Raw genomic sequence first — 10,252 nt, 5'->3', positions numbered from 1 at the left:
AAAAATAAAGTCTACTTACATAAGTGCATGCCTTTCACTTCTAACTAGAGAATAGTGTGTAGAATTCACTAAAGGGCTTGTTTCTAAATCATATTTGAATCAATATGTTTAAGGCATAAAAAAAGCCTCTGGTCTTTAAATAATGAGGAGAGGAATATTAGCACACAGCACAGACAGATTCCATCACAGTACTTCAGTGAACTCTCAATGTGTAGCTAAAGAAATAATTCCGCTGTGATTAACACGCTCTTTGTATGCTGCAATCACCACACTGTAAAAAAGGTAATGTAAAATCAACAGTAACTTATTGGCAAGAAATAGCCAGCAAGCGGCTGTATTCCATACCATAGTAAAATTAATGTAAATCTACAGTAGTTTACAGCATATTGTATAATGATTTACAGTATGTGCTGTACAGTAAAATTAATTACAGTTGTTATTTGTATGATGTACATTAAAATACAGTATATTAGCTGTACAGTTTGCATTATACAATATACTAGTGTCCTTACCATAGAACTAACCACAGTAAGCACATTTTAACTTACAGAGATAGAATAACTAACTTAAATCTATTACAAGTTTTAAACAAATTATTTTGTGTTTTTTTTTTTACAATTGAGGCCTTTTTGTAAACAGAACATTTATTCCACAATATTACACTCAAATATCACATACATGTCACACATAAAGGTAAATCACCTAAAAGTCACCTAAAATCACAGTATAAAGTTCACCAGATGTCCAAATGACTGAAAGAACACTCTACAGGCCTGTCCAGACCTAGAGAACAAAATACAAAATCAATTTGTATCATGTAACTTCAGTCTTGTTTTATATCAACATGGCAGTTAAGCTACAAGGGAGATAATACACTCTCAACAACCAAGGTTTTGCATCATTCAGAAAGTACTGAGACAGAAGTTAGCAAAATATTTACACAAGTTATATTTACAAAATATAACTTTATTTTAGATGGACGGGTCAAATAACGTGGCCAGTATAATTCAGCTGAGTTGCGCATGTGCAACCAGTACAACAAAATATGTCCACAGACAAGGTAATTTGGCTACTTAGTACTTCAAAACTTGTAAGTGCTTACTTCAATACCAAACAGAATGGCTGTTATAACCAGTGGGCGACCGATGTAGGTTTTTTAATGGCCGATGCCAATATCCAGAGAGCAGGGTGGCTGACAGGCCAATACAATTCTGGTATATCACACAATTTAATATAGTAAATAACATAAATATAAAATTGCTAAAAAAACAAACAATATACTATTATTTAGCACTATATTTACGTTTGATAATAGATCACTGAATAAATACAACAGAATTTTGCTCTAAATTGTTTATGTTGGCCTACAGGTTTGAGATTAGGCCAGTTCTCATGCAATTTAACAGTAAATTACTGTAATTATTCCCCACTAATATTGTCCTAAATAAGTTTCTACAGTAAGTTGCAGTTGGAAATACAGCAATAATACTGTCAAAACAACATAAATCATTTACAGTGCATTTTGTCATTTAACTTGCTGATGTATGTGTGTGTAAATACTAAAATCAACTTCATTGTGGGGACCAGCAAACAGTCCCAATGAAGAAAATGGCTTTATAAACATAAAGGGGAGAAGGGATAAATTCTATAGAAAAACTATAGAAGGCAATGGAAATGATAGAAAAACAAACATGTGTATCTATCTGCATCACATAGCTGTTGCTTACCTGTTAAGTAACATTAAACTGAATCTTTAGGATGATATATAAAAGTTCCAGTATTAGTTGTACAAAATTGGTGATAGTTAGACCTTCTCGGTTTCAGTTTCATGCCTTTTAGTTTGTAGATGTGCAGAGTTTTCACATAAGTATAATCATTGTGTTATTTGGATGATGCAGCCCATATTTTTCTTAGTGAGATAAGGTGAGCTGTATTTGTGTTATGTAACTCTATTCCAGCTGCTTTTATACATGTATGCTCCCATCATTAACCTTCCTCTATTACACACACACAAAAATGCATGTCTCCTTTACACACCTTCTGAGGATCTGATGTTTTGCTGTAGTTCACCTTCGCCCTCTCATTTCGCCCTCACACACACTCTTATCCTCTCACTCCCATCCAGGACCTTAGTAGAGCAGTTCATTTCAGTTCATGAATAACAGACTAAAACTATTCATCTAAACTTTAGCCTTACTTTATCTCAGCAGTATTTTTCAAGTCGATTGTAATTTTAAACAGAATCTCACCTCACGTCAATCCAAGTTTATCCTCGAACATTAAGATCCTGATGTTGTCTGCACAGTAACTTTTATGTATAACACAGTACTGTATAAAAATTCAATGAAGAGCAATTGAAAATAAACACATTTCTCTTCTGTGACCTTTTAATTATAAAGGTTCTGTCACGATCCCCTGTTGTCTGGCCCGTGTTTCACTTGTCAATTGTCATGCACTACACTTCCCATGATTCCCGGCCCTCATCACTGTGTTATTGTGCTCACTTGGATGAATGTGAATGTTATGGTTTCTTGATGTTTCGCCTGCCCGTGGATGTTGTTCATGTTTATGTTGTTTTACCCTCGTGGATGTTTTGTTTGTTCCCAGTGTTGTTTTATTTTTAGTTATCTTGTTCACTTTTTACTCATTCATTAAAGAACCGCATTTAGATCTCCACTCCTCGTCTGCATTCTTAACAGGTTCTCTGAAAACAGAGGTGACAATTAGAGCTGATGATGCGCAACACGTCACATTCCCCTAGTGCTTCACTCTTCAACAAACTGTCCTGTCACAGCATAGCTCAAAACACTGACTGTACCATGGTAGCAACTCTCTATCTCCATGTTACCTTGACCAGTGTCCTTGGCGGTTAAAGTCAGTGTTGCCAATTTGGTAAATTTATCACCAAATTTTGTGACTTTCTCATAGTTGCTGTGACTTGATGCCTGGCAAAAAATAGCTACTTTGGCTGTATTTAAATAAACTTGGTGATTTTATGTATTAATTCTTTTGGCAATTTTGGGCGATTAATTATTAAACACACACAAGTTATACTGTGTGATAAGAAGTCAGATCTAACAAAACATGCATTGACCACCAAGCACATCGTGATTGAAAAACCCTTTTCTGATCTGAGGCAGGTGCATATGTACTCATTTGCATCACATCGGAAATTGTCTGTTGCTGAAACTGAATGTACCTTAGTCCTTTACAGTGCTGAACATAGATCAATCAATTTGCCACTTAGAAGATTTATGTAAAGCCTATTTTAATGCTGCTGCCGTCAAATTAAACACTTTACTTGTTTTATGCCCCTTTTTTATACATTTTATAATATACACATACATATGTAGGCCTTTATATAGTGTTTTCTTGTTTAGCGTTTTTGTCTTTTGAGGGTGGTTCTGGAGGTTTTTAAAGGAAGGAGTTTGGCAACACTGGTCAATGTCTGTTTATCTTTGTCATACCTGCCAAAAGAGCCTCTGCATGTGCAGGTTATTTTGTGCCACTAATAAATTAATCTAGCACTGAACAGATAAGTCGATTCACACAGGAGAGAAAGAATTTGAGTAGTAAGGTTTTTAGACGGACATATTGGGTGTATTGGCGTTTAGGGAGAATTCACAGTTCTGATGAACAAAGCATTTCTGCACATTTTCCAGTAAGAATTCACTGACGGAATCACTCACACATAATTAAGCAACTGTGTTTATTGGATGTAAATGTATGTTGGCATTTGTGTGTGTGTGTTGTTGGGTATATGTCTTTGCCTCAAGATTTCTTTCTGAATGTCAGAACATCTTTTCTGTCACTCTATCTATCATCTCTCTCTAACTCATTCTCTATTTCTCGCCCTCTCTTTTTCTCTTTCTTTTACACATGACTCATGTAATGAATTCATTTCAAGGCTCATGCTTAAAAACATCTGGTTCTACTGATCATTTACAGCTGGGCAGAGACTCTAACTCTGCCTTTATTTGGTGCAGATCTAACTACATTCTAAAAATTTATTATAAAGAAGCATTAATTACACATTTCAGAATTAAAAATTTCTGAACATATGAGATAGACTTTGAGAAGTGTAGATTACTTAAGCACTGAATATGCTGTGATCCCAGTGTGTTAAGCACTTGTGTGCGTATGCATGAATGCATGACGGTGTGTTTTGTCTGGGAGTTGGAGCACACAAGATCATCTGTGAGCAGTGAGGACGGTTTTGCTCCTCTGATGTGATTCTTTAAGATTGCATTTTCTTCTCCTTTCTTCCTTCATCTCTCTCTGGCTAATCTAATTTTCTCTCATGTGCAGCTCTGTGGCAGATTATCTCCTGTTCTCAGACCACTTTTGAGAATGAAATTCCTTTTGATCTTTAACATTTGTTCTTTCAATTTTTTATTTTATTTTATTTTATTTTATTTGATCTAAACGTGGAAAAAACTGCATTCTGTAAGTGCATTTGGACTCACATGTCTGAGTATAAATATCCTGATTGATCTCAATATATGCCTTTGCATTTTTCTTTGGTTCACTGTGTGTTGATCTTTTCATTAATTGATTTTAAAGTCAATTACAGCTCAAGCTAAATTTTATAATCTCTCACTGTATTTACAAATGAATAAAACATCCCAGGTTTTACAACATTTAGTTATTATTTATCATGATTTAACAATGTTATATATTTCTATAAATATCATTTAATAACCTATTGAACAAATTCATTTAATTGCTGCAGGCCCTTGAAAGCTGATGATTCTCTGTTAGGCCTCATGCCTTTTGTCTCCTCCACAAATTGCTTATCAGGATAATTTCAAAATCCAGGTATTGTGATCAGTCATATGGGCCACTGTTGTGCTGTAATTCAGTTCAATTTATTTCCTCTATGGTGTTTTAATCCACTTTAATGCCCTCTCTTTCTTTCTCTCTTCCCTTTGCCTTTCTCTATGTCCTACAAATCCATTAGCTGCTGAACTGTGTCTCATAATGTCATCCTCTTAGATAACTTAGATAACACCTTTTGAGGATTCAGAAGATTCAGATTATTATACTATAACATTAAATATTTCAGAGGGGCTCAGTTTAGAAATATCTTTGCTTTTTAACTGAAAACGCATCTCGCATATTTAATTATGTTACTGTTCACTGTGTATTTTTGTATCACATTGGTTTTAATATGTAGTTACAAGAAAAAGGGTTTACATCCTTTGAATTGACCTGGACACCCATAGTGCAGGGTGGAATAAGTATGTGAACCTTTGGATTTAATAAGTAGTCGACTCTCCTTAGGCAGAAAATTTGACCACCATCAAATGTGTCCTTTTCAGTTCTTCAATTGAGTCATATTCTTGGGATGTTTTGCGGTGTATTGCTATTTTGAGGCCATGCCAAGTATCTCAATCGGGTTGAAGTCATTGCTATGACTGAGATGGAGAGCAGTGAGGCAGTCAAGTAAGGCTCTTTATTTATCTGCCTTCAACACTCGTCATGCCCTCTTCTCTGTGCTTTTCTCAGTTTAATCAGATCAGTGTAACACAAACTTTGTCAACATAAAATTCTATAAGTCTTCAGCTTCACAATAACACACCGGTCACTGGTCACTTGTGTCGTTCTCTCTCTCCCGTCTAGCGGTGGCGTGGCTGTTTATATGCCACTCTCCCCATGCTCACTGGAATTAGAGACAAGTGTTAAGACATAATTTAGCTCAGGTGTAAGCACCCTTACCGCTTTGTATCTCCGGACTGGCGCTCGAACATGCCCCTGCTGCCACAATTATATTTTCTACTATAACTACAAATTGTTTATACATTTTCGTCAGAAGCACCAGAAAGGAACCAATCAAAATAACACTGTCAAACACCTTTCTATCAATCCAACACTCCACCTCTCCACTGCTCCAGTCTTGCTGCCCTCTGCTGCTTTACTGCTTGACTCTGAGGGACCAAAATATATTTTGAGATCAAAGGTCAGACAGGTTAATGTTTTTACTGTGCATTTTTATTTTCACTTGTTTAGCAGCCAAATACACAGATTGCTGTACTGCACTGCCCTCCCTCTGGTATCCTTATTTCAAATTCAACAACAATCTTTCTCTTTCGGCCTCCCTTGTGCTCTCAGTCTCTCTTTAGGAGTTAATTTTTAATGCTGAGTCATTTGGTGTATACAGGAGTGTGTGATTGCAGTATCACTGTTTTAGTGTAAATTATATATGTTTCCAGGGCCATAAACATGTCTTGAACATTTGAGGGGATGGGGAGGGGTGGTGCACTGCTCCACTTGATTCCCAATTAACTTCAGTGACATAAATGTGTCCCAGCTTCATTGATTTGATTGGTCATCTCCAGAGGTAGACAAAGTACACAACTCCATTACTAGGGTAAAACTTCCACAACTACGTCACTTCCAGGACAGCGGCATCACGTGGCACATGTGGCAGGGCATCCAGGCATCACAAACTACAGGACAACATCAGTTGCCTGTGACAAAGATGCCTCCCTTCCAGATGCGCTGAATGACTTCTACGCTAGGTTTGAAGCACAAAACGATGTGGTAGCGACGTGGCCACCACCATCGTCCCCATGCCAAAGAAGTACCGTCCCGTCGCACTCACACCCATCATCATGAAGTGCTTCGAGAGGCTCATCATGAGGCACATTAACACCCAGCTGCCCCACTCACTAGACCCACTGCAGTTCGCGTATTTTCCCAACCGTTCAACAGACGACACCATCACTCCCACCCTCCATCTGGCCCTCACCCACCTAGATAAAAAGGACACATAAGTTCGAATGCTGTTCATAGACTTCAGCTCAGCATTCAACACAATAATTCCTCATCACCTGATTGGAAATATGAACCTACTGGGCCTGGACACCTCCCTTTGCAACTGGATCCTGGACTTCCTGAGGAAGCCCTCAGTCAGTCCAGATCGGAAACAGCATCTCCACCACCACCACACTGAGCACTGGGGCCCTCCAAGGCTGTGTGCTCAGTCCACTGCTGTTCACTCTGCTGACTCACGACTGTGCAGCAATGCACAGCTCAAACCACATCGTCAAGTTCGCCGATGACATGACTGTGGTGGGTCTCATCAGCAAGAACGACGTGTCAACATACAGAGAGGAGGTGCAGCGGCTAATGGACTGGTGTAGAGCCAACAACCTGTCTCTGAATGTGGACAAAACAAAACAGATGGTTTTTGACTTTAGGAGAGCACAGAGTGACCGCTCTCCACTGAACATCGACGGTTCCTCTGTGGAGATCGCCAAGAGCACCAAATTCCTTGGTGTTCACCTGGCGGAGAACCTCACCTGGTCCCTCAACACCAGCTCTATTACCAAGAAGGCCCAGCAGTGTCTCTACTTTCTTCAAAGGTTGAGGAAAGCACATCTCCCACCCCCCATCCTCATTACATTCTATAGAGGGACTATTGAGAGCATTCTGAGCAGCTGCATCACTACCTGGTTTGGGACTTGCACCGTTTCGGACCGCAAAGCCCTGCAGAGGATAGTGAGGACAGCTGAGAAGATCATCGGGGTCTCTCTTCCCTCCATCCATTTACACAAAACACTGCATTCGCAAAGCAACCAGCATTGTGGATGACTCCACACACCCCATATCAGGTCGGAAGACTTTGTCTAATTCCGATGCCCTCCCTCCCTCTCTCTCTCTCTCTCTCTCTCTCTCTCTCTCTCTCTCTCTCTCTCTCTCTCTCTCTCTCTCTATCTCTCTCTCCTTCCACATCTCCGTGCAGCAGGGCAGCACACATTGGCACATCAGACACATAGACAGGCAGACAGGCAGGCAGCAGCCCATCCCAGCTCTTATCCCAGTTATATTTTTCTTGGCTTGTGTGGAGGTGAGTGGTGATGAACAAAAGTCTAAGCCACCAGTGCCTCGATTTTACAGCTAATAAGCCAAAAGCCAAAAGACAAATATAGTTAACTTGTGTCTTGCTAACATGCATGACTCATGAACTACTAGCTAATGTAATAAGATAGCTAAAGTTTAGCTAAAGCAGTATATCATGGCCATACAAGCTAATGTACGGTACTGTACTTAATGGAGACACTACAGGTGAATACAGTAAATTTGTGTCTAATAACGTCATCACAATCGCCACATTGATATGCAAATAAGGTGTTATCTAGGTGTTTGTGTGTGTGTGTGTGTGTGTGTGTGTGCGCGTGTGCGTGGGTTAAAAACTTTACTAATATTATAAGTTAACCTCAATGTATATAAAAAAAAAATTGTATGACAGGACCCCTTTAAATATCTCTAAATATTTTTTTATTTAGCTGGGGGATTTGTATTGGTTTTGACATAAAAATATAAAACTTAAAGTTTTTATAAAATCAATTGTAACACTTTACAATATGGTTCTATTTGTAAACATTACTAAATACATTATGTATCATGAAATGAACAATTATTAATTACAGCATTTTTTTTATATGTTCAAAATATTTATCAAACATTTAGATGTTCCATTTTTGTGACAGCATCCAATTATGGCCCAGTAATAAACCTTATAGCTTGGCTAAATTATGGCTTACATTGTCAACCTGTTTAGTGTGAGAATGCTTGTCCAACTGGGTCAAGGTAAAACACACACCTACACTCAAAACCATTTTTCTGTTGTATCTGTAACTGAATCTGTATTGGTTTATGAGTGTGTGATTTGTGCTTTCATGGCTTCCTCACTTCAATGATTGCATTCTGAATAGAGACCCTTGGTCACACACACACACACACACACACACACACACACACACACACACACACACACACACACACACACGCACACGCACACACACACATGTTGTGTTTCCATGTTTTATGGGAACTTTCCATAGACATAATGGTTTTTATACTGTACAAACTTTATATTCTATCCCCTAAACCCAACCGTACCCCTAAACCTAACCCTCACAGAAAACTTTCTGCATTTTTACATTTTCAAAAAACATAATTTAGTATGATTTATAAGCTGTTTTCCTCATGGGGACCGACAAAATGTCCCCACAAGGTCAAAAATCGGGTTTTACTATCCTTATGGGGACATTTGGTCCCCACAAAGTGATAAATACACGCTCTCACACACACACACACACACACACTCATGTTGGTCTACCTATCATTATGAGGACTTTCCATAGACATAATGACTTTTATACTGTATAAACTATAGATTCTATCCTCTAAACCTAACACAACCCCTAAACCTAATCATCACAGAAAACTTTCTGCATTTTTACATTTTCAATAAAACATTGTTTAGTATGATTTTTAAGCGATCTGAATTATGGGGACACTATAAATGTCCTCATAAATCACATTTATAGCATTATAACCTTGTAATTACCAGTTTGTAACTTACAAAATTGTCCTCGTAAATCACAAAAACACGCACGCACACACACACACACACACACACACACACACACACACACACACACACACACACACAAACACAGAGAGAGAGAGGATATTGCAGTGTAAGATATGTACTGATATCAATAATGGTTCATCATAGGCTGGTGACTATGGTGTGGTGTGGATATTTTCATAAATGGTGTGACTATTTACACCCTGGTGTAAATAGCATCTTCTACACATCGCAGCTATTTGCACCCCAATTGTCTGGTGGAAACACAGAATTAATTGACAAACTAACCAATACATCTGGCTGCAGTGGCGTGGGGTGTTAAAACTGTGTGGGAATGAGTACTGTTGTCCTAGCAACAGCGGTTCGAATCTGCATTGTGTCTCACTCTTTTCCCCACATGATTTCCTGTTTCTACTCTTAACATTTCCTTTAATACTACTTAAGACAATAGATATAAATTAATATAAAGATTGATTTCATTACTGTGGTTTTGTCACGGTGAATGTCGGGAAGTGCAGAGATCCAGAGGTGGGGTCTGTCGAGCACTCTCGTTCCCACGTAAAATCATAGTTACTGTAGTAAAACCTATTTTTCTAAGGTACGGTTAAGGTTGGGTATAGGGGTAGAGATTAATGTAGTGTGTCTGTGGGACTCTAAATCAACACAATAAACATTCTGCAGTGATGCCCATACTGTATGTTAGTATTTAAATATGGGTGCAAATAATATCTGCCTCTACTGTATTTGCACTGGGATGTAAATAGAATTCTATTTTTTGCAGGGTGCAAACAGTATCTGCCTTTAATAAATGAGACTTAAATTTTACTTGATATAATTTAGTAAAACTTACTGAAGTGAATCAAGACAACA

Source organism: Xyrauchen texanus, chromosome 4, assembly GCF_025860055.1.
Source record: "Xyrauchen texanus isolate HMW12.3.18 chromosome 4, RBS_HiC_50CHRs, whole genome shotgun sequence".
Lineage (NCBI taxonomy): Eukaryota > Metazoa > Chordata > Actinopteri > Cypriniformes > Catostomidae > Xyrauchen > Xyrauchen texanus.
The sequence above is the reverse complement of the archived record's forward strand: the minus strand, read 5'-3'. Positions refer to the sequence as shown.